The following is a 25090-nucleotide window of genomic DNA, read 5'->3' on the forward strand; positions in this document are numbered from 1 at the left end:
GACAGCTCTTGTTTAATGTGTAAAACCCAGTGATTCTTAAGAGCATGGATGCAATATAATTATTACAAAAGGGGAGAAGAGCAATGTTTGCTTTTCCAAAATTCAACCCCTGTTAATTTGGACCCCAAAACTTCTTTTTTTCAAAGATATCTAGTGTACAAGCAGAATATTGGAACCGGACATCAAAACAAAACATGTGTGAAAAATTCATATGAATGATTTTTTGTCACAATATTTGAAAAATTCACGATTCGTTCAGATATGTCATGATTAAACACTCAGGCCTCTGGCCACCATGATAAGATTACCACAAATCTGAACTTAAAACTATTTTATTTGCCTACAAAGCAAGCAAAGCTAAAATTTATTTCACATGTATATCAAATACATGTAAATGTAAATAAATGTAAATGAAAATTTTATTTACTGTCGCTTTGTGAAACAATTAACATAAGCTCTGTAGAGCTTTTGATCGACCCTATTTTTTTTTCAGAACAGTTAAAACCAATTATACCTTACCCCCAGCAATTTTCTTGTACCCATTTACAACTTGGTCGACTGAGGGAATTGTGATAATGTGCCTTGACCGAGGACACACCGCAATGGTAGTAGCCAGGATTCGAACCAGGGGCCTTCACCTCCGTAGGAAAGCGCCTTAGCCCTGTCAACCACTGCGTCCACCAAAGCAGTTGTTTTTAGACAGTGTAAGATTCAGCCAGTTTAAGAAATAAGTTAACTGTTAGGCAGACATATTAATTTTGCTGAATGCCATCCTACTTCCATTTTCAATGATGGCAAAATTAATATTGAAGAATTAATCCAGGAATCCATGACACGTTTCTCAGAAATCTATCACTGAAGATCATCTGGCATCCCAGGGCTTGAGTTTTTTAAGATCAGTAATAGTCCTTTTTTCAGGTGTGCTGTATGCGACCTTGACATGCCTTGCTGCAACCTTGACACTCCTTGCTGCAACCTTGACACTCCTGCAAAGTTAAAATTGATTTCCTGCATGTATCAACACACATGAAGTGCTGGCGGCTAACAAAGAACTATAGTTTCATACTGATGCTTATCCATATTTGGTTTACAATACTTACCTCTTTATACAAGTTTAATGTATTTGGATATGTTCATCCAAAAGAATGTGATTCAAATGATTAAATAATGGGTCAGTAAGAATCCTATGTCAAAGAGTTTATTAGTGGATCTTCACTTTCTTCTTTTTTTCCTGTATTTATATCGTATTGTTGAATTACAATACATTTTGGATACATGAGTGAGTGAGTTGGGTTTTACAGCAAATCAACACAATATATATAGATATATATCTATAGCCAAACTTGGTGATATATAAGACCATTTTGTGTTGATTCACAGTAAAACCCAACTCACTCACTCACATATCCAAAATGTATATATATGTTGTATGTAATGAACTAAATGGTTGTATAATATTAAAGTGTTTAGGTACATTTTTGTAGACATTTTTGACATAGTTAACTTGTACAGAATACTTTACCTAAAAATTATAAATGTTTTTCAGCCGTAATTGTTTTTCCAGTAAAATAGAAATATACATCCTTTCATATTAAAATGTGAAGCAAAATATATAATTCCATTCACCTGCTTTAAACATACTTATTTTGAGGTCTTTATGTTGCAATAGACATTATGTGAGTATACAGAGGGTATTTTGTTTGTTTCAGTGTAAGATATAAATATCTTTCACGATTGAATACCAGAGGCAGTATTTTCATGAATGGCACGGCTGCGTGTGAAAATGTAAGACATAGTGTTCATGTGTGAAAGATACTTATATTTTACATGTAAAACAGTTTTTCTGTTTATGTTTTGACAAAATTTACCCATTGTTTTAGCTGGACTATATGAAGTATAAGGAGAGCTATCCTAATCGACCCAGAGTCGGTGTCGGCATCTTTCCGTGTCCCCACCTTGGTTAAAGTTTTTTTAAACACTTTCTCTTTTTTCAACTTATCTCTGTAATTACATGATGGATTTGATTCAAACTCGAAATAGTTATTCCTCATCATCATCTACATCATCTGACATAAGGGCCATAACTCTGGCACCAATATTTCATGAATTATTCCCCCATTTCACTTAGATTTTCAGGTTAAAGGTTTGATGCACTTTCATGCTATCTCTGTTATTACTGAATGGATTTGATTCAGATTTCAAATAGTTGTTCAACATCATCACCCACATCATATGACACAAGGTGCATAACTCTGGCACCATTTTTTCATGAATTTTCCCCCTTTTTACTTAGAATTTCAGGTTAAAGTTTTGATGCACTTTCACTCTACCTCTGTTATTACTGAATGAATTCGATTTAAACTTATAATAGTTGTTCAGCATCATCACGCACATCAGATGACACAAGATGCATGATTCTGGCACAATTTTCATGAATTATCCCCCTTTTGACTTAGAATTTCAGATTAAAGTTTTATGCACTTTCACTCTATCTCTGTTCTTAGTGAATGGATCTGATTCAAACTTAAACAATTTTTCAACATGGTTACCCTTATCATATGACACAAGGTGTATAACTCTGGCACCAATTTTTCATGAATTATTTCCCCTTTTTACTTTGAATTTCAGGTTAAGGTTTTGATGCACTTTCACTCTGTCTCTGTTATTCAAACTTAAAATAGTTGTTCAACTTCATCACCCACACCATATGACGCAAGGTGCATAACTCTAGCACCAAGTTTTAGCTCGACTATTCGAAGAATAAGTAGAGCTATCCTACTCACCATGGCGTCGGCATCGGCGTCGGCGTCACACCTTGGTTAAGTTTTTCATATCCACATTTTGACAAAGTCTTTTGAGATAAAGCTTTGAAACTTTCAACACTTGTTTACCATCACCATGGCCAGTTATAGGCAAGAGCACATAACTCCATCTGGAATTTTGGCTGAATTATGGCCCCTTTTGACTTAGAAATCATGGTTAAGTTTTTCGTACCAGTTCATATTTTGACAAAGTCTTTTGAGATAAAGCTTTGAAACTTTCAACAATTGTTTACCATCACCATGTCCAGTTATAGGCAAGAGTATATAACTCCACCAAGGATTTTGGCTGAATTATGGCCCCTTTCGACTTAGAAATCTTGGTTAAATATTTCGTACCAGTTCATATTTTGACGAAGTCTCTTGAGATAAAGCTTTGAAACTTTCAACACTTGTTTACCATCACCATGTCCAGTTATAGGCAAGAGCACATAACTCCATCTGGGATTTTGGCTGAATTATGGCCCCTTTTGACTTAGAAATCATGGTTAAGTTTTTCGTACCAGTCCACATTTTGACAAAGTCTTTTGAGATAAAGCTTTGAAACTTTCAACACTAGTTTACCATCACCATGGCCAGTTATAGGCAAGAGCACATAACTCCACCAAGGAATTTGGCTGAAATATGGCCCTTTTTCAACACTAGTTTACCATCACCATGGCCAGTTATAGGCAAGAGCACATAACTCCATCTGGGATTTTGGCTGAATTATGGCCCCTTTTGACTTAGAAATCATGGTTAAGTTTTTCGTACCAGTTCATATTTTGACAAAGTCTTTGAAGATAAAGCTTTGAAACTTTCAACACCTGTTTACAATCACCATGTCCAGTTATAGGCACTAGTACATAACTTCATCAAGGATATTGGCTGAATTATGGTCCCTTTTGACTTAGAAATCTTGGTTAAGTTTTTCGTACCAGTTTATATTTTGTGTAAAGTGTTTGACATATGGCTTTGAAACTTTTATCACTTGTTCTGTCATATATTTTGGCTGAATTATTGCCCGTTTTTGACTTGGAAATTGGTTCTGATTTCATACAAGTCCACGTTTTGTCAAAACTATTTGACATATGGCTTTTAAACTTTGAACACTTGTTTATCATCATGACTTCCATCTGTAGGCAAGAGTACATAACTCTGACAACAGTTTTGGCTGAATAATGGCCCTTTTTGGACTTAATTGGTTCACACAATGCCATTTAGTGCAAGACTTATCAAAATCCACAAATACAGGAACATTGTTTGTCTAATGTATTTTTTTCTTTTGTCTGAATATCTGTAGAAATATTTTGACTCCATTCTTCAGTCAATTCTTCGAATAGTCGAGCGCGCTGTCATCCGACAGCTCTTGTTCATTAATTATTCCCCCTTTTTACTTAGAATTTCAGGTTAAAGTTTTGATGCACTTTCACTCTATCATTGTTATTACTGAATGGATTTGATTCAGATTTAAAATAGTTGTTCAACATTATTACCAACACCATATGACACAACGTGCATAACTCTTGCACCAATATTTAATGAATTAGGCTATTGTGCAATATCTTCATCCACAATTGGAGTCATTTAACACTCCAGTGACGGCTCTGGTTTCTTCAGATGTGCCCAGTTTCACTATCCAGCATCGAAATAGTCGAGCGCACTGTCTGCTGTGACAGCTCTTGTTGTTTCTTACCAGGGAAAAATTCAAATATTTTTACAGTGAACATACCAGATATATTTCAATAATTCACTAAAAATTAATGTAATTAATTTTGATCTTACACTTAAACCACACAAAAATCCTGTTTTTGTTTGGCTACAAGACACCTACTGTGAAATCATTTTTATTCGCGTATAACTAATTTTTGTGTATTTCGCGCTAGAACCGATGCGCGGATTTAAGCCTGTGCTATAATTATTTTTCAATATTAGTTTTTCATTTCTAAAATTGAAAATGCGTGAATTAAAGCCCGCGTGAAACAGTCCTTTTTCACATTTGCGCGATATTTCATGCCAGCGAATCTAAATGATTTCACAGTATTTAGAAAAAAAAGATATTTTTTTAAGTGTTAGCAGTCTTTCAATAAAACTTAAATCAGAATTTACTGAATATCTGAAAATTCTGTTTTATGCAACACTTTCTTTTTGTAGGGAGGAATTATAATAGCATATGGCCAGCCGAATGAGGTATCGAGCTAAAATGTAGTGCTGTAAAATGTGAAGAATTTGTGTGGTTAGAATTGAAAAAATAAATATGTTCCAATAGTTTTATCAGTTAATAAAAAATTTGGGCAGTCGTTTCGGATGCGAATATTAAATCACTCATGCTACGCTCTCACGACTTAATTATTACGCATCCAAACTCCTGCCCATATTTTATGACATGATAAAATATAACAACAAATTTATTATTTCTTAATCTAACTGATTTCATAGTAATAAATGAGCTTTTTTTTTAGATGGAGCATATTCTTCTTTGTATACACATTTAAATAACTAGATGTGAATAAAATCTAGTAATACAGACATTACAAGTTGTTAACAAAATAAATTTTTCATACAAGCTTGTAAATTTATTGTCAGTAACATAATATCATAGTTTTTATGTGACATCAAGTGAAACATCTGTGTGAGCATAATGTCATAGTTCTTATGTGACTTCAAATGAAATGTCTTTGTGAGCATAATGTCAAGGTTCTTATGTGAGAGCAAGTGAAATGTCTGTGTGAGCAAAATTATATTGTTCTTATGTGACAACAAATGAAACATGTGTGAAATGTCATAGTTCTGATGTGACAATGTATGAAATGTCTGTGTGAGCATAATGTCATAGTTTTTATGTGACATCAAGTGAAATGCCTGTGTGAGCACGTCATAGTTCTTATGTGACAACAAGTGAAATATCTGTATGATTATAATGTCATAATGTCATAATTCTTATGTGACAACAAGTGAAATATCTGTATGAACATAATGTCATAATTCTTATGTGACATCAAGTGAAATGCCTGTGTGAGCATAATATCATAGTTCTTATGTGATATCAAGTGAAATATCTGTGTGAGCATAATGTCATAGTTCATGTGTGATATCAAGTGAAATGTCTGTGTGAGCATAATATCATAGTTCTTATGTGATATCAAGTGAAATATCTGTGTGAGCACAGTATCATAGTTCTTATGTGATATCAAGTGAAATATCTGTGTGAGCATAATGTCATAGTTCTTATGTGACATCAAGTGAAATGTCTGTGTGAGCATAATGTCATAGTTCTGTGACATCAAGTGAAATATCTGTGTGAACATAATGTCATTGTTTTTCAGTTCAGCACAATATCATAGTTCTTATGTGATATCAAATGTAATGTCTTTGTGAGCATAATGTCATAGTTCTTATGTGACATCAAGTGAAATGCCTGTGTGAGCAAAATTTCATAGTTCTTATGTGTTACCAAATGAAATGTCTGTGTGAGCATAATGTCATAGTTCTGTGACATCAAGTGAAATATCTGTGTGAACATAATGTCATTGATAATGATAAGCCTTAGGCCATTGATATGTATTAAAATGTGGCTTAATGTTCACTTAATAGACTCAATAGTAAAAAGGCTGGTAATAACTATCAGTAACTATCAGTAATTTCTATGTTTGGAAATGTTTGTTCTAGGTAAAATCTGTTAAAATAAGCCAATATTTCAGTCAAGATATATAATTCCACTGTTTTTTATGCCCCCCACTCCCCAAAAAAGTGTTTGATATATATTGATGAAACCTTGCATGAGTCTTAATCATGATATGAATTTACGCACCTCCTATTTTTCATTTTGGTCCGCCCCCTATGGCCCCTGAAATAGTCAAAAATGCACATTTTCACCTTGTGACGCACCTAGCTCAGAAAGTATTTAATATAATTAGTTGAAAACTTGCATAAGTCTTTATCATGATATCAACTTGCACACGTCTTATTTTTTGGCTGGCTCCACCCCCTATTTTTATGCCCCCCTTCGAAGAAGGAGGGGTATATTGTTTGCAGATGTCAGTCGGTCTGTCGGTCGGTTGGAATGTAGACCAATCCGTTTCCGGATGATAACTCAAGATCGCTTGGGCCTAGGATCATGAAAGTTGATAGGGAGGTTGTTCATCACCAGCAGATGACCCCTATTGATTTTGAGGTCTGTATGTCAAAGGTCAAGGTCACAGTGACCCTGAATAGTATAACGGTTTCCGGATGATAACTCGAGAACACTTGGGCCTAGGATCATGAAAGTTGATAGGGAGGTTGGCCATGACCAGCAGATGACCCCTATTGATTTTGAGGTCAGTATGACAAAGGTCAAGGTCATAGTGACCCTGAACAGTTAAACGGTTTCCTGATGATAACTCAAGAACGCTTATGCCTAGGGTCATGAAAGTTGATAGTGAGGTTGGTCATCACCAGCAAATGACCCCTATTGATTTTGAGGTCAGTATGTCAAAGGTCAAGGTCACAGTGATGCTGAATAGTAAAACAGTTACCGGATGATAACTCAAGAACACTTGGGCCTGGAACATGAAAGTTGATAGGGAGGTTGGTCATGACCAGCAGATGACCTCTATTAATTTTGAGGTCAGTATATTAAAGGTCAAGGTTACAGTGACCCTGAACAGTTAAACGGTTTCCGGATGATAACTCAAGATTGCTTAGACCTAGGGTCACGAAAGTTAATAGGGAGGTTGGTCATGACCAGCAGATAACCCCTATTGATTTTGAGATCAGTATGTCAAAGGTCAAGGTCACAGTGACCAGGAATAGTTAAATGGTTTCCGGGCAATAACTCAAGAGTGCTTGGGCCTAGTTTCAGGAAAATTGATAGTTAGGTGTGCCATGACCAGCAGATGACCCCTATTGATTCTGAGGTCATTAGGTCAAAGGTCAAGGTCACATTGGCCAGGAACAGTTAAACAGTTTCTATCTTGTCCAAAACCATAGGGCCTAGGGCTTTGGTATTTGGTATGTAGCAAAATCTAGTGGTCCTCTACCAAGATTGTTCAGAATATTTCTCTGGCGTCAAATATGGCTCCACCACTGAGGTCACGTGGTTTATATAGACTTATATAGGAAAAAACTTTGAAAAACCTCTTCTCCAAAACCACAGGGCATAGGGCTTCAATATTTTGTATATGACATCATCTAGTGGTCCTCTACTAAGATGATTCAAATTATTTCCCTAGGGTCAGATATGGCTCTGCCCTGGGGGTCACATGGTTTACATAGACTTATATAGGGAAAAACTTTGAAAATCTTCTTGTCCAAACCACAAAGACTATGGCTTTGATATTTTGTAATGTAGCATCATCTAGTGGTTCTCTACCAAGTTTGTTCAAATTATCCCTCTAGGGACAAATATGGCCCTGCCCCAGGGGTCACATGGTTCATATAGACATATATAGGGAAAACTGAGGAATCTTCATGTCCATAACTTACATCATTCAAATTTGGTCCACATGTATAGTTTTGAGCGGCTTGATGAACCTTGACATGAGTTGACCTTGATCTTGACCTAGTGACCTACTTTCACATTTCTGTAGCTACAGCTTTCAGATTTGGACCATATGCATAGGTTTGTGTACTGAAAAAAAAACTTTGACCTTGTTAATGACCTAGTGACCTACTTGCACATTTTTGAAGGTACAGGCTTCAAATTTGGACCACATGCATAGTTTTTTGTTCCAAAATAAAATTTGACCTTGATTTTGACCTAGTGACCTACTTTCACATTTCTCAAGCTACAGCCTTCAAATTTGAACCACAAGCATAGTTTTGTGTACTGAAATGAACTTTGATCTTTAGATTGACCTCGTGACCTACTTTCACATTTCTGAAGGTACAGGCTTCAAATTTGGACCACTTGCATAGTTTTGTGTTCCGAAATAAAATTTGACCTTGATTTTGACCTAGTGACTTACTTTCACATTTCTCAAGCTACAGCCTTCAAATTTGAACCACATGCATAGTTTTATGTACCGAAATGAACTTTGATCTTGAGATTGACCTAGTGACCTACTTTCACATTTCTCAAGCTACAGGCTTCAAATTTGGACCACATGCATGTTTTTGTGTTCTGAATGGAAATTTGACATTGATTTTTACCTATTACCTACTTTCACATTTCTCATGCTACAGCCTCCAGATTTGAAGCACATGCATAGTTCTGTCTACTGAAATGAACTTTGACCTTGAAGTTGATCTAGTGACCTATTTTCACATTTCTCAAGCCACAGCTTTCAAATTTGGACCACATACACATTGTAATGTACCGAAATAAAATTTGACCTTGATTTTGACCTTTAGCTAGTCTTGAAATTTGGAACATTCAAAAATGGCTCAGTGGATGGCGCCAAGATCACATTGTAATCTCTTGTTAGGTTAATAAGTTAAAGGTCAAGGTCAGATTAAACCAGAATGGTAGAACTTTTGTTTACAGTGAGCATATAATTTCTGTTCCTTGTGCAATTACTGAATGCATGAAGGGGGCATTTCGTGTTCGATGAGCTCTTGTTAAAGTTACAGCTCCTGAAATAGTAAAAAAATGCACATTTTCACCTACTTATGTGCCTAGCATAAAAACTATTTGATGTGAATTCATGAAACCTTGCTTGAGTCTTTATCATGACGTGTCCTTGCACACTTGGTATTCTTCATGAGAATCTTGGCACTTGTACAGAGTTATCGCCCTTGAAATAGCCAAAATAGTGGATTTTTTGTTTGTGATGCTTATAGCTCAAAAAGTATATGGCCTAGAATAATGAATCCTTTTCATAAAATGTTTGTTGAGGCTATACCACATTAAGACTGCAAACATTTGAATTGTTGTCCCTTATTTATGACAAATGTACCAGTGGTGGGCACACCCTGTGTCCTACAGACACATTCTAGTTTCATATGTTTTATAGAGGATATTACATGAGTGTCTATTCATATTGAATTTATTAAATGAGTTGAATAAAATAATAAAATGTGAGGCTCTGCTGAGCATTTTATCAATTTTATTCAATGAGGAAAGTCACAAATGTAATATTCTTTTTATCACATGTTAGTTTTTCGTGCTGAAACATAAAAAATTCTACTTTCTTTAGCTATTAAAACAAGTCAGTTTGACCAACGTCTCCTACACTTGAAATGATGTTATCTTCAAAAGTTTATTTCACTAGTGTATTATCATTTTTATGTAATGGCTTTATTACCCTCCCGTGACATCAAACGTGATAAACACTTATTTTACATTGTACATAGAATAGAAATAATTTACAATTGATAAAAGATATTCTGTTTGTTCTTTGTTGTGAAGGATGTCAACTATTGATCCACCATACCTGTCTTCTTTAAATATTAATACATTTATTTTTTGATGAAGTTTCATGTAAATCAAATATATGTTTATAGACATTTGTTTAAACATGACAGATTTTATTAGCTCACCTGTCACATAGTGACAGGGTCAGCTTTTGTGAGCGCCCTTCGTCTGTCCACAATTTCCTTGTGAACACGATAGAGACCACATTTTGTATTTGCTTTTTATCAAATTTGCACACAGCTTGTATGAGCCTAATATCTTGGTTCCTTTCGAAACCTGGCCAAATCCATCATGGGTTCCAGAGTTATTGCCCTTTAAAGGGCCAGAATTTGCAATTTTTGGCTTGTGAACATGATAGAGACCATATTTTACATCAACCAGAATCAAACTCGCACACAACTTGTATTGGCATACTATCTCTGTTCCTTTCGAAAACTGGTCAAATCTCATCATGGGTTGCAATGTTTTGGCCCCTGCAAGGGCCAAAATTTGCTATTTTGGTTTTTGCAGCCATATAGAGACTTCATTTATGGTTTGATTTGATACAAACTTGCAAAATATCTTCAACAACAATAAATCTTGGATTCCATGCTCAATCTGTCAGATCCAATCATAGGTTCTGGAGTTACGGTCCTGACTGACCCCTGAAAGTGTCAAAATTTTTACCTTGTGAACATGATAGAAGTGACATTTTATATTAGATTTTAACCACAGTAACACACAATTTAAGTCACAATAAGATCTCAGTTCCTTTCCAAAACTTGCTAGATTTTATCATGGGTTCTAGAGTTACTGCCCCTGAAAGTAGCAAAATTTTCCATTTTGGTCCTTTCAGCCATATAAAGGTTTCATTTATGCTTTGATTTGATACAGACTTGCACAGAATGATTATCTTGATGATCTCTAGGCCTGGATCGAAACTGGGTCATGTCAGGTCAAAAACTAGGTCATGAGGTCAAATCAAAGGAAAATCTTGTTAACAGCCTAGAGGCCACATTTATGACCTTATCTTCATGAAACTTGGTCAGAATGTTTATAATGATGATTTCTAGGCCAAGTTCGAAACTGGGTCATATGGGGTCAAAAACTAGGTCACCCAGTCAAATCAAAGGAAAGGCTTGTTAACACTCTTGTCCATTTGATGTGCATGAAACTTGGTTAGAATGTTTGTCTGCATGAAATATCATATGAATTTTTATCCGGGTCATGTATGGTTAAAAATTAGGTCACCAGGTCAAATCAAAGAATAAGCTAGTTTACGCCCTAGAGGGCACATTTTTGATTCTATCTTCATAAAATTTGGTCAGATGTTTGTTATCATGAATTCTTGGACGGTTATAAACCTGGGTCACGTGGGGTCAAAACTAGGTCACTAGGTCAAGTCATAGGAAAAGCTTGTATACACTTTAGAGGCCACATTTTTTTCTCTCATCTTCCCAAAACCTTGTCAGAATGTTTGTTTTCATAAAATTTGGACAAATTCGAATCTGGGTCATGCGGGGTGAAAAAATAGGTAACTAGGTCTTTATGAAAATTGGTCAGAATATCTGACTTCATGAAATCACTAGGTAAATTATGTATACACTGTTATGGTATGTTACACAGGTGAGCGACCTAGGGCCATCTCGGCCCTCTAGTCTTTAATATTTTTTGTGTTCGTTTTAATGTATGTCTAAATTGGGAATGCACATTTCACAGTCTGCACTAGTTTGTTGTTTTTCAGTAAATGATGTCTAAAACACAGTTGCCTTGTTTTATTGTTTTTATGGCCTCTTTTGGCATGTTTACCTTCTGAAAGAATTGCAAAAACAAGACAGTTCTCTTCAGTGAACTTTGGCATGTTTTCCTTGTCAGAGATTGGCAAGAGGGCGTTGATGACTTGTTGATTGGAGACTAGATGACTTCAATCTCATTTATTTATTATGTCCCACCCTCCTGTATATTGTTTTGCAGATGTCGGTATGTAGACCAAGCCGTTTCTGGAAGATAACTCAACGCTTGCACCTAGGAGCATGAAACTAGATAGGAAGGTTAGTCATGACCAGCAGATGACCCTACTGATTTTGAGGTCAATAGATCAAAGGTTAAGGTCACAGCGACCAAGGGAAGTGAAACGGTTTCCAGATGATAACTCAAAAATGCTTGGGCCTATGATAATGAAACTTGATATGGATGTTGGTCTTGACTAGCAAATGACCCCTATTGATTTTGAGGTCAAAGGTCAAGGTCACAGTGACCCAGAACAGTGAAACGGTTTCCGGATGATAACTCGAGAACGCTTGGGCCTAGGATAGTGAAAGTTGATAGGGAGGTTGGTCATATCCAGAGATGACCCCTATTGATTTTGAGGTCAGTAAGTCAAAGGTCAAGGTCTCAGTAACCCAAAGCAGTTAAACCGTTTCCGGATGATAACTTAAGAACACTTGGGCCTAGAATCACGAATCTTGATAGGGAGGCTGATCATGACCAGCAAATGATCCCTACTGATTTTGAGATTAATAGGTAAAAGGTCAAGGTCACATTGATCCAGAACAGTACAACTTTCTTGTACAGTCACCATATAATTTCTGTTCCTGGTGCAATTACTGAATGCATTAAGGGGTGGGAGCGGCATTTCGTGTTGAACGAGCTCTTGTTTTTGTTGGGTTTAACGTCGCACTTACACAATTATAGGTCATATAGCGATTTCAAACATTGATAGTGGAGGACGACCCCAGGTGCCGTTCTGTGCATTATTTCATTACGAACGGGCACCTGGGTAGAACCACTGACATCCCGTTAGCCAGCTGGATAGCTTCCTCACATGAAGAATTCAACGCTTCAGGTGAGGCTGGAACGCACATCGATGAGGGGCATGTGATTTGAAGTCAGCAACCTTAAACACCCGGCCATGGAGCCCCCTAGACCTAAGTCTCAGCTGCCTGGGCGTTTCTTCTCTAAAAGGAACAAATAAAACTCCTTATACAAGAAAACAGAACACACTGTCAACATTCACAACAAAAATGTTTTTTGAGCTCCGTAAGGGTGACATACTTTTGGCTATGAATGATAACAATTAGAATGATTCCAGCCAAAGTACACAAATGATACATATCATGTGAAGGGGTATGGAACACAACATTCCATAATATACGGTTGCCTCCAAAGCCCACCCGCATAGCTTTATAGGAAGATTGTTGATCACAGATCGCGGGGTAGTGAATTTAATCCACGGGTGGGGCGTATGTTCTCCGTGACGATTTGATAGATTCGTGTGTGAAATCATTCGTCTTTCACCACTTATTCATATGGAAAAGTTGGCAGTCACTTGCGGAGGTCAGTTTTGTACTGGTACAGAATCCAAGAACGCTGAAAATAATTTTAAAAAATCATTTCAGGTGAGTGTGTGGGGAGTGCATTTGAACTTTAGTAGCAACATCTCTTGCAACAGATGAAAGCACTAAAACACCAATTTTAGATTAAAAAAAAAACAACAAGCAAACATCCGATTTAAGAAGTTAAACTACTGTTGAATTACACTGACTTGAAAGAAAGATGTCCGACAATTATTTTAATATACTTTTCTATATTCACCCGTCTATCATCCTATGAAGTATGAAAGTCCTTGATCAAATGGTTGTAAAGTAGTTGATCGGAAACATTTTTCCATCTTCAAGCACTTGTGACCTTGACCTTTGATGGAGTGACCTCAAATCAATAGGGGTCATCTGCTCTGCGTGTCCAATTATCCCATGAAGTTTCAACATTTTAGGTAAAGTGGTTCTCGAGTCATCGATCGTTACGGTTTTCCATATTCAGACCCCTGTGACCCTGACCTTTGATAAAATGACAAGAAAAACAATAGGGGTGATATACTCTGTAAACCCTATCACCCTAGGATTTTTTATTGTTTTAGGCCGAATGGTTAAACAGTCATTCATTGAACATGAAGTGTGACGGATTCAACAGACTGGACATGTTTCAAAGTTAATACCACCCAACTAGAGGTTATTGGTCAGGAACCCAGGCAATCCTTGCGTGTATCAGTGCTATACACTGGGCACGTTAAAGAACCAGGCTGTCTATTCGCAACGAGCTAGGCTAAGTTAGCCGGACAAGCCTGTATCTGATTTCTGATCTCTCTGTCGTGGGGGCTTTGTCTCACTCTGTCCCTCTGGTCAGATCGCTCTGTGTCTGTACTAGTAGAGGATGAATTATGCGCCCTGTTTGGCTGCATTTGAACTATGTAAAGCGCCTTTGAACGTGAAATTGATCATGAAGAGGGCGCTATATAAATCTGGTATAATAATAATAATATAATAATAATACACGAAGTTTGGCTTTGAAAACAGAAGCCATGTTAACTTCATAATTTGATTGTTTATCAGGTTGGACAGAAACATTGAACAGAACGTACGATTTCACGAAAATGATGATCTGGTTTCAAGAAGTTTCGTTTGCACACCATACTGTTTTCGTTTCGTTTGGCCACCATACTGTATACCACAATTAAAGGCATTTCATGTAAATACATAGGTAACATCAGAGGAATTTCAAAAACGAAATGTCTGATTGAATAGTTATATCGAAATTTTCTATTATTTACAGTAGTGCGTATTAAAAACCGTTTGATATATCTTCAAAAACTTAGTTTGTAGCATCGTTCCTTTTCCAATTTTATTTAAATTATACGGAGGAGTTAGGGCTCCAATTTGGGACTAATAGATATATAAATAGAAATACGTTTAAACAACTTTTCTCATAAACCACTTGTCAGATATTCATCAAACTTCACCCGGCCCTTTTAGACGGATCAGTATAACTAAAAATAGAAATACTTTAAAGAGCTCTAGGGATCTTCACCAAAGTTGTAATTATACCACCCTGTTGTTTATTTTTAGGTCAAAACCTTACCCGCCAACTGCACTGCTATTTTCATAATGTAGTATGCTCTTTCTGATCTTGTACTCTTTTTTTATTTTTCCATTATTTTCTGTTTTCGAACTAGTAATTAGGGGCAGCTGATCTAAATAGTGTGAACAAGTTATAAGATTTGCATCCCTTACATTATAGGTCTTAAAAAACACTAACAAGGTCTCAAGAATTATCTCCCTTATATTTTTTAAAAGCATGTGCTTTTGGCTGTAGCTTTTGCTGTTTCGACATTTTTGCGTCGAACAATTCTACTTCAGTCACTGCGCTTTTACGAAAATACCTCTAACACATTTTGCAACAGTATAATTTTTGTAGCATCGTCAATGTATACAAAAGCAAAATGAAGATGAAGTCAAACAATGTTACAACTAACATGTAGGTTAAAAATATCCGCTTAATGTCAGCAAACAGACGATGGAGAAAAAAGACTTTGATTAAAAAGTTTAGAACGAAATAATAAGCCATAACTTGCTTTGATGTTAGAAACAGTATGTCGTTTTATTACAAAAAGAAAAAAAAAGAAAAAAAGCGATCATGTATCGCGTGTGAAATATTCACTGTATTTGATTTTGAAACAAAGTTAATCATATTTATGAAATAATAATACAAAATGTCGTTATTTTACTGGACATTGGGGAAGCGCCACGGTAAATAATGGGAAATCTAAAACGGTAATCCCCCGATGTTCTGTTAAGACACAGACGGCGATTAGAACTTTGAACATTTGAATACTATCTGGCACTTTCTTTATTAAAGGACTTTTACACGAATTTCTGGTGAAACTCGGCGTCAGTTTTACGTGTTTTGAGTTCATAGCGTGTACACGTTCGTTCGTCATCTCTGTCGTCCGGCCGACTTCCTGCTAACACGAGTCCTATCCCCGCCTTTCAGTAGGGAGAGCGTTGGTCTATGGATTGCAGAGTCGCGAGTTCGATCCGCGAGCGGGTCGTATATTCTCCGTGACGATTTGATGAAAGACATTGTGTCTGAAATCATTCGTCCTCCACCTCTGATAATTCATGTGGGAAAGTTGGTAGTTACTTGTGGAGAAGAGGTTTGTATTGGTACAGAATCCAGGAACACTGATTAGGTTAACTGTCCGCCGTTATATGACTGAAATACTGTTTAAAAACGGCGTTAAACCCAAAAAAAAACAAAAAAAACAACAAAAAACAAAGTCACTAGTTCTATCCCTGCTGTTCAGCTGTCAGCAAACTTGTTTATTTCCCCTTTCCAAGCTGCTTGTTCAATATGCATTGAAGTGTATCTCTTTTGCATGTGTATCACACGGGTATCACGGAGAATCTCTGTTTCTTGTTACATGTGCTCTCAAAATGAATGAAAAGTAAAGGTAAGAATTTTATTCTTATTATGTGGATCTGAGATATTTCATATATACATGTATAATAATATACGACGCTTTTACATTTAGATTATATATGCTGAGCTCGAAAGAATATCTTCTTACATCGTTTAAAAACAATAAGTATTACAGTCTGTGCAGTGTGTTATACTGTTATTCCAGTGAAACAGTGTGCTCATTGACCGTCTCTAATGCCCGTCCCCCTACTTTAGTATCAACATTCTTGCTGAATCCCCGCCAAACACACACAGCTGCGTCTATGCCACGAAATCTTGCTGAGGTTTTATCGCCCTTTCAGCAGGCCAAAGACTTCTGGATTTGGAGGGCATTCGTTCAATCTAAACTCTGTCTCTCGTTCGAAAGTTTGAAAGACCCAAATTAGCTTAAACATTAAACAATCAATATCACTGAAACTGAAAGACGTACAAATTTATTCCAAAGATAGAAAATGATCTTTCTTTTGTCATTTTCAAAATCAAACGAGAGATAGCGTTTAGACTGTGAGAAGTCTCCAACTCTTCCAAGTGGTGTAGTTTTGTATCTATAAAAAGATCACAAAAGACCAAGGCAGAAAACTACGTTGGACAGCAAATGGGTAGCCCTGGAGCGGCGTATAAGATGACATTGTAGTGTTAAAAAGGTCATTATTTTTAACATGTTCAAGTCTTGTGTTTTTTACAAAGTTTGTTACAAGGAAATACAGACATAGGCCCACTCTACACGAACGTGCAACCAACTGAAGCCAACAGTGTGTACCTAGAGCAGCTGCATTGTGCGGAAATATCAAAAGGTGACTGGTTATGTTCGAACTGATTCATTTCACTATTTTGACCTATCTTGAAGTTTTTTTTACTCGGTACGTGCCTCGTGCAGGCCGTGACAGCCGGAACAGACACACTTAATGGCTTATTCGCCCATACTATACATGGACAAACATGTACATTTTGTGTATATATATTTTTAATTTCTATAGTTTAAAAAGATTCTAGGGTAGGTTGGTATGTTAAAACCGCAGCATACTTTGTGTAAATAGATGACTCAGCTTCATATTTAAACTATTTAAAGCGGAATGTCTCCAGATCGTTCGACAACAACAACAAAAATGATATCTTTTTTTGGACATCTTCAAATAAATGCTATATTTCTTACGGCTTTAAAACTAAAATTACTGATAAACTTTATGTTATGGAAACACATGAGAATTTGCTGTTTTTAATACTTTTTACGATGAAAATCGAAAAGCGTTTGTCACGCAGGTAAACTGTCTCGAATTTCAGAGTTATTATTCACTACTTCAGCTATAATGCACGGGAAAGTGTCTTTATTGCCGCGGTGGTCCGGGGTTCGATTTCCGACGCAGTTATCTTTTTTTCTTGATTTGGAATTTTTTTTAAATATTTTAGAAACAAAAAATCATATTCTAATGTTCATAATATGACCAAACCTTGAATTTGAAAGAAAGATTATTTTCAAGCCAAATCTTTAAGAGTCAGAATAAAATGCTTATATGCTTATGTGTTTAACCGCGATGAGTTTTTTTTTTTTGTCTTGACAGGCGGATTGACATTCATGGCTTTGCCTTAAAGTGCACCAATTGTCCTGTAGAACTTCATAATCTTTACCGCGGGAGGACATCCGTCCCCTTTCTATTTTTGGGCACGGAAATACCCGATGTTACTAACCGTTATTTTCCGTTGACGCACGAGCGATTGGAAGATACCATTTATGAAAGAAAGGGTTGAGGGCAGATTTGAAATATGAAAAAAAAAAGAATGAAATGAAACGTAAACATCGACAAGAAGTCAAAATAAGAAGGAAGAAATACAACATTGTTTGAGATTCGATCAATACAGTGATATGCAATTGTTGAAAAATGACCTACAAGCTGCAAACAATTGTAAATAAACCCTTATTGCAACTGCTGTCCATTATCCGATGAAATCGTCCGCTTGATTTGACCTACTATATATATGGAAATTCAAATTTTGACCTTCAGAAATATAGCGCTTGCCAAGTATTACACATTGACTAACAAAGTTATCAAGATGGCTTTTCTTAGCAGTTGCTGGATTTCTGTTCACCGTTTTTGTTCTTCCCTGTTCCAGAGGTTGAGGTCTTTTGCCCTGCGGCTTGGCCAGTCGCAGGGCGAGGGTGGGACATGTAAGTACATTTTCGATTTTCACTTTTCAGTATTTCATTTTCAGTCAATCTTGGTGGCTTTCTTTATCTTCTTATGAATTCAATATAGAGTCAAAGATATGTTTACTGACTGTTTAGAAATATTTGAATGTTCATGCATGGGCTCAAGTTAAGAAAATTGTGCTGGCGGACTCGAACTCGCACTGGGTAATCGGCTACCAACTCCTGTGAGTGATACTGTACTCCTGTGATTTATATACATGTACTGGATAATCACAACTAAACCATATATTTATTACGTATTTTACTGAAGATTTGAAAAGTATTAGTATTGAATGTGTAAGATCATACCTCAACAATCACAATGGCCTTAGCTTTCACAGAAGTGGTGGTTCCAGCGCCATGGCGGTGGAGGATTCGTCGCAGAAACGGTGGAGAAATATGGCCTTATGTAACTTATCAGTTCTTTTTCTTACGAGTGTTTCAAGTTTGACTGAAAACAACCGGTGAGACGGGGGCCCACTGCCCACATGTGTATTCTTCCAGCCACAAACACCAGTTCAGTGCAATTCTTTGTCATTGATGTAAACACTTCTGTATAGTTTGACGAGGGACTGCCGTTCTTGTATAATTCCCATTAAAAATGATAAAATCTTGTACAAAACGACCCGGGTCACCCCTGAGCATGTTCGCAGCAAAATGTAAGTCTGACACTGTCGATGATTTTTCATTGCAAGCATACAAAATGATCGACCAAAAATCATTCCAATGCAGTGTGCATTGGGTGCAGTTTCAATGCATTATGGTGGATCTTGTTTCTTTAATTTCGCTATTGACTTTAAATTGGATTAAATAGCATTTTCCCAGAATTTTGACTTGGTTAAGGAGCATGAAATCACTTTGACATTAGATAGCAACAGAAACTGAATATTTAGAATAAATATGACATTGATTCACATCCGTAAATGCATAATGTCAAGTGACAATATTAATTTTCTGATTTGACCACATGGCATCGTATGATAAACCAACTTGACTTAAGTACAATACAATTACTAATATGTAGCATACCATAACAAAATGCCATTGAGCAGAGCTGTGTAACTGGAGATAAGACATTTTACAAGTAGGCTAATTTACCTCTTCTTCAACAGTATCATTTTATTATGCCCCCCATCGAAGGAGGGGTATATTGTTTAGCAGATGTTGGTCAGTCAGTCAGTCTGTCGGTCAGTCTGTATGTAGACCAGTCAGTTTCCGGATGATGACTAAAGAACACTAATAGGCCTAGGATCATGAAAGTTTATAGGAAGGTGGGTCATCACTTGCAGATGACTCTATTGATTTTGAGATCTGTAAGTCAAAGGTCAAGGTCACAGTGACCCTGAACGTTAAATGGTTTCCAGGTGATAATTCAAGAATGCTTGGGCCTCAGATTCAACAGAACAGAAGTGCAAATCAATAGTATATTATTACTAAACATTAAGTTTCTGTTGCTGTGTGTTCATGGACCTACCCCAATCAAAATCTCAGGGAAAATGCTGTTTACTTAAGTTAAAAGTCCATAACAAACATTAAAGAAACAAGATCCACCGTAATGCGTTGCAACTGTATCCACCGCACACTGCGTTGGAATCATTTTTGGTCAATTTTTTCATATGCCTGTAATGAATATTCACTAGGGATTTTTCTAGACCTCTAAAAAGGGCAGGGTGCTGCTAAAAAGGGGCAGGGTGCATTTTGCGCGTTGCGTACCTTTGTCTACGAAAATCATAAGGTAGATTTCCGTGGTTTTTGTTGTAATGTCTACATTGTAAGGTACTACAGAAAGATTTGCAATTAATCTGAATGTCGGGAAAAACATAATACCTGTTTGTCTATATAACATGCTTATCATTTATAAATACATGCAATTTGTTTTATGTTTACATGCATTATTTTTTTTCTTGAAAGTTTTCTTGATTAGAAATATACCATAAAGATACTTTTGAATAATTTAATAATTCTGGTGCAAATCTGTCATATACATTCATTATATTACTGAACGTACCATTGATATTCGTGTTTAAATGCACATTTTTTTTACCCCGGACCAAACCGCCACCCCACCGGTCCCCCCCACTACCCCGAATCGTGGATGCATATTATACAAAGGTGTAGACAATTTTCCAACTTCAGAATAACTTTGTTTATGATTTTCGCCATTTTGGTAAAGGGGAACTACTCTACGCGCTGACTGTCTACGCGGAATTAGTGTCTCATTGGTTGATTTCAGTCAAACGTGAAAAGGTCATTAGAAAACGTACCGATGATAGCATAAATGTAGTCAGTCGGCCATATTTTTCCAGGCGATGCTATCTATTTTCATAAATAATGGTATTATTTAGGATTAAAATAGGAAATTGTTGTTAAGAAAAAGAAAAGCAAGCATTCTGTGTGTTAGCCATTGCTTTTGTTCCACAAAAATTGGAAACAAAGTAAAATTATAGCGTTTTTTCATTGTTTCTGTCAATCGAGCAGATACCATCCTCGTTATTGAAATGAACATAACATTGACGCAGACCCCTTTTTTAAAATTTAGCAATAATATGCAATGACCAACCAATATAAAGATAAAACATGGCTCTTCTATAGGAGAGATCGTTGTGATGTCACGCATTAACACCTGTTATATAAATCTGGTGGTGGGCAAAACAAATGTTTTTACATTGTGTATGGGATAGGAATTTTACTTCTTAATAACTGTTTCATTTATGGATTCTAAAAATTCAAAAAGTTTTGAAATACGTACAATTTTCATATTTTTATATTCAAATATCTTTTTTAAATGAATAACCGTTTTAAATGACATATAAATTTGATAGCCTTGTAGTGATGTTCAAAACTTTTAAAAAAGAAATATTTATATGATTTATGTTTTAAGAAAGTTTAGGCCATTAGAAAAACATCACTGCAAAAAACATGGACATTCAGCAACAGTCACTCTGCCCACCTGATCGCTGTCATAAATCAGTTCTAAAAATAGACAATACAACGGATCTGTAAACAAACACGGTCTCTCCTGTACCCGTCAGCTCCTGGAAGCGGCCTATCTGAAGAAAACTTCTCGCACAATTTTATTCAAATTTGTTACCAAGATCCAACCACACAGACCCATTTTTAGCTCGACTACTCGCCCTGGCATGAGCGTGAGCGTCACACAAATGTTAAAGTTTGCGTACCACCCCAAATATTTTCAAAGTCCATTGAGATATTGCTTTCATATTTTGCATACTTGTTTACCATCATGACCCGAGTCTGTAAAAATGAGGAGGCAACTCTATACAAGCATTTTGACTGATTGCCTTGATTGATAATGTAAATTTGCGTACCCCCCAATATTGCAATCATTGAGCATTGTACTATTTGCATACTGTTACATCATACGGTCTGTAAAATGGAGGCACTTAAAGCATTTGATGATTATGCCTTTCACTTAGAATTGCTATTAAGTAATTATTATTCTTGCTATATTATACATCAAGCACTGAGAATAGTTGAGCGCGCTGTCCACTGACAGCTCTTGTTTGTACAAACCAATTGAATTGCGACTTCTGAAACAGGAAAGTCTGTCAGTATGTGTTATCTTGTATTGTTTAAAAAATTCACCCATCAACAAGATATGAATATCACATCCTATATGAATTATCTAAGAAAAATTATTCAAGGACATTATGGGTTCTCCACACAGATATTAATTCAAGATGTCGAATATACACAACTGTCAGAATTTACCCGAAGTTATTCTATTTATTTTTAGCTCACCTGAGCAATGCTCAGGTGAGTTTTTCTGATCACTGGATGTCCGGCGTCTGTCTGTCTGTCTGTCGTCTGTCAACATTTAGCTTGTGTATGCAATAGAGGCTGTATTTTTCAATTGATCTTCAGGAATTTTGGTCAGAATAAATACCTTGATGAAATCTAGGCCGAGTTCGAAAATGGGTCATCTTGGGTCAAAAAACTAGGTCATAGGTCAAATCAAAGAAAAACTTGTGTATGGATAGAGGCTGATTTTTCAATTAATCTTCATGAATTTTGGTCAGAATGATTACCTTGATAAAGTCTAGGCCGAGTTTGAAAAGGGGTCATCTGAGATCAAAAACTAGGTCATTAGGTCAAATCAAAGAAAAACCTTGTGTATGCGATAGAGGCTGTATTTTTCAATTAATCTTCAGGAATTTGGTCAGAATAATTAATGATGAAATCTAGGTCAAGTTCGAAAATGGGTCATCTGGGTCAAAAAGTAGGTCACTAGATCAATCAAAGGAAAAACCTTGTATGTGCATAGAGGCTGTATTTTCATTAATCTTCATGAATTTGGTCAGAATTGATAACCTTATAAAGTCTAGGCGAGTTTGAAAAGGGGTCATCTGGGGTCAAAAACTAGGTCAATAGGTCAAATCAAAGAAAAACCATTTGTTTGCGATAGAGGCTGTATTTTTCCATTGATCTTCATGAAATTTGGTCAGAATGATTGCATTGATGAAATCTAGGCCAAGTTGAAATGGGATGATCTGGGGTCAAAAAGTAGGTCACTAGGTCAGATCATAAGAAAAGCTTGTTGATGCATAGAGGCTGTATTTTTCATTGATCTTCCATGAAATTTGTCAAATGATACCTTAATGAAATCTAGACTGAGTTTGAAAAGGGGTCATCTGAGGTCAAAAACAGGTCATTAGGTCAAATCAAAGAAAAACCTGTGTTTGCGATAGAGGCTGTATTTTGCCATTGATCTTCATGAAATTTGGTCAGAATGATGCATTGATGAAATCTAGGTCAATTTGAATATGGTGATCTGGGGTCAAAACTAGGTCACTAGGTCAAATCAAAGAAAAACTTTGTTACCAAATATTGCTAATTTTAATGATAATCTTCAAATATTTTTTGGTCAGTAATGTTACCTTCATGAGTTTAGTGCGCTAGGTGAGAACTAGGGTCCATCTGGCGTTCATTTAGCCCTAGTTATTAAACCTGAATCAAGACCTTGTGTATGCGATAGAGGCTGTATTTTTCAATTTATCTTCATGAAATTTGGTCAGAATGATAGCCTTGATGAAATCTAGGTCAAGTTCGAATATGGGTCATCTGGGGTCAAAAACTAGGTCACTAGGTCAAATCAAAGAAAATACTTATTTATACTCTAGATATTTTGCTCCAATTTTAATGATAACTGGTCAGAATATTTGTTTCCATGAAATCACTAGGTCAAACATGTTTACACTGTTATGGTGTGTTATGGTGCGTTTCTCAGGTGAGCGACCTAGGGCCATCTTGGCCCTCTTGTTTTGCAGTTTGAGGGGCCCTATTTATAAAAAACCTGAATCAGCCCTATGCTTGTTCAATGTAACTATTTGTATATCATTTCAGAGTAATTTCAGCTCCTCTGATACTTAAACTTTATTAAAATAGCACTTTACCATTTTTTCCTCGACTTTTCGAAGAAAAAGTAGAGCTATTGCACTCGCCCTGGTGTCGGCGTCGCCGTTGGTCAAAGTTTTTGATAAAGTCAAATATCTCTATTACTATCAAAGCTATTGACTTGAAACTTAAAATACATATTTACTATCAATCCTACACCAGGAGAGACAATCCCCATAACTCTGATTTGAATTTTGACAGAATTATGCCTCTTTTTAGCTCACCTGAGCAATGCTCAGGTGAGTTTTTCTGATCGCTCGATGTTCGGCGTCTGTCGTCTGTCTGTCAACACTTAGCTTGTATATGCGATAGAGGCTGTATTTTTCAACTGATCTTCATAAAACTTGGTCAGAATGATTACCTTGATGAAATCTATACCGAGTTTGAAAATGGGTCATCTGGGATCAAAAACTAGGTCACTAGGTCGAATCAATGAAAAACGTTGTGTATGCGATAGAGGCTGTATTATCTAATTAATCTTCATGAATTATGGTCAGAATGATTACCTTGATAAAATATAGGCTGAGTTCGAAAAGGGGTCAGCTGGGGTCAAAAACTAGGTCACTAGGTCAGATCATAGAAAAACCTTTGTGTATGCGTTAGAGGCTATATTTTTTAATTGATCTGCCTGAAATTAAGTCAAAATGATTGCCTTGATGAAATATAGGTCAAATTTGAATATGGGTCATATTGTTTCAAAAAGTAGGTCACTAGGTCAAATCAAAGAAAACTCTTGTGTATGCGATAGAGGCTGTATTTTTCAATTAATCTTCATGAATTTTGGTCAAGATGATTGCCTTGATGAAATCTAGGGCAAGGTCGAATATGGGTCATCTGGGGTCAAAAAGTAGGTCACTAGGTCAAATCAAAGGAAAAGCTTGTATATGCCATAGAGACTGTATTTTTCAATTGATCTTCCTGAAATTAAGTCAAAATGATAACTTTAACGAATTCTAGGTTGAGTTTGAAAATGGTTCTTCTGGGATTAAAAAGTCATTAGGCCAAATCAAAGAAAAACTTTGTGTATGCGTTAGAGGCTATAGTTTTTAATTGATCTGCCTGAAATTAAGTCAAAATGATTGC

At 36.2% G+C, this 25090-nt stretch overlaps 1 protein-coding gene across 2 annotated transcripts in view; it reads left to right on the forward strand.

The window, feature by feature from the left end:
- LOC123553755 (uncharacterized) overlaps nt 1-11875 on the forward strand; it is a 32244-nt gene extending 20369 nt beyond the window's left edge. For both annotated transcript variants that reach the window (XR_008371868.1, XR_008371869.1), the window contains one exon: nt 919-11875. The gene's annotated coding sequence lies outside the window, so the exon portion shown is untranslated. The remainder of the gene's footprint in view (nt 1-918) is intronic.
- The last annotated feature ends 13215 nt before the right edge of the window (nt 11876-25090 follow it).

This window comes from Mercenaria mercenaria, chromosome 7, assembly GCF_021730395.1.
Source record: "Mercenaria mercenaria strain notata chromosome 7, MADL_Memer_1, whole genome shotgun sequence".
NCBI lineage: Eukaryota > Metazoa > Mollusca > Bivalvia > Venerida > Veneridae > Mercenaria > Mercenaria mercenaria.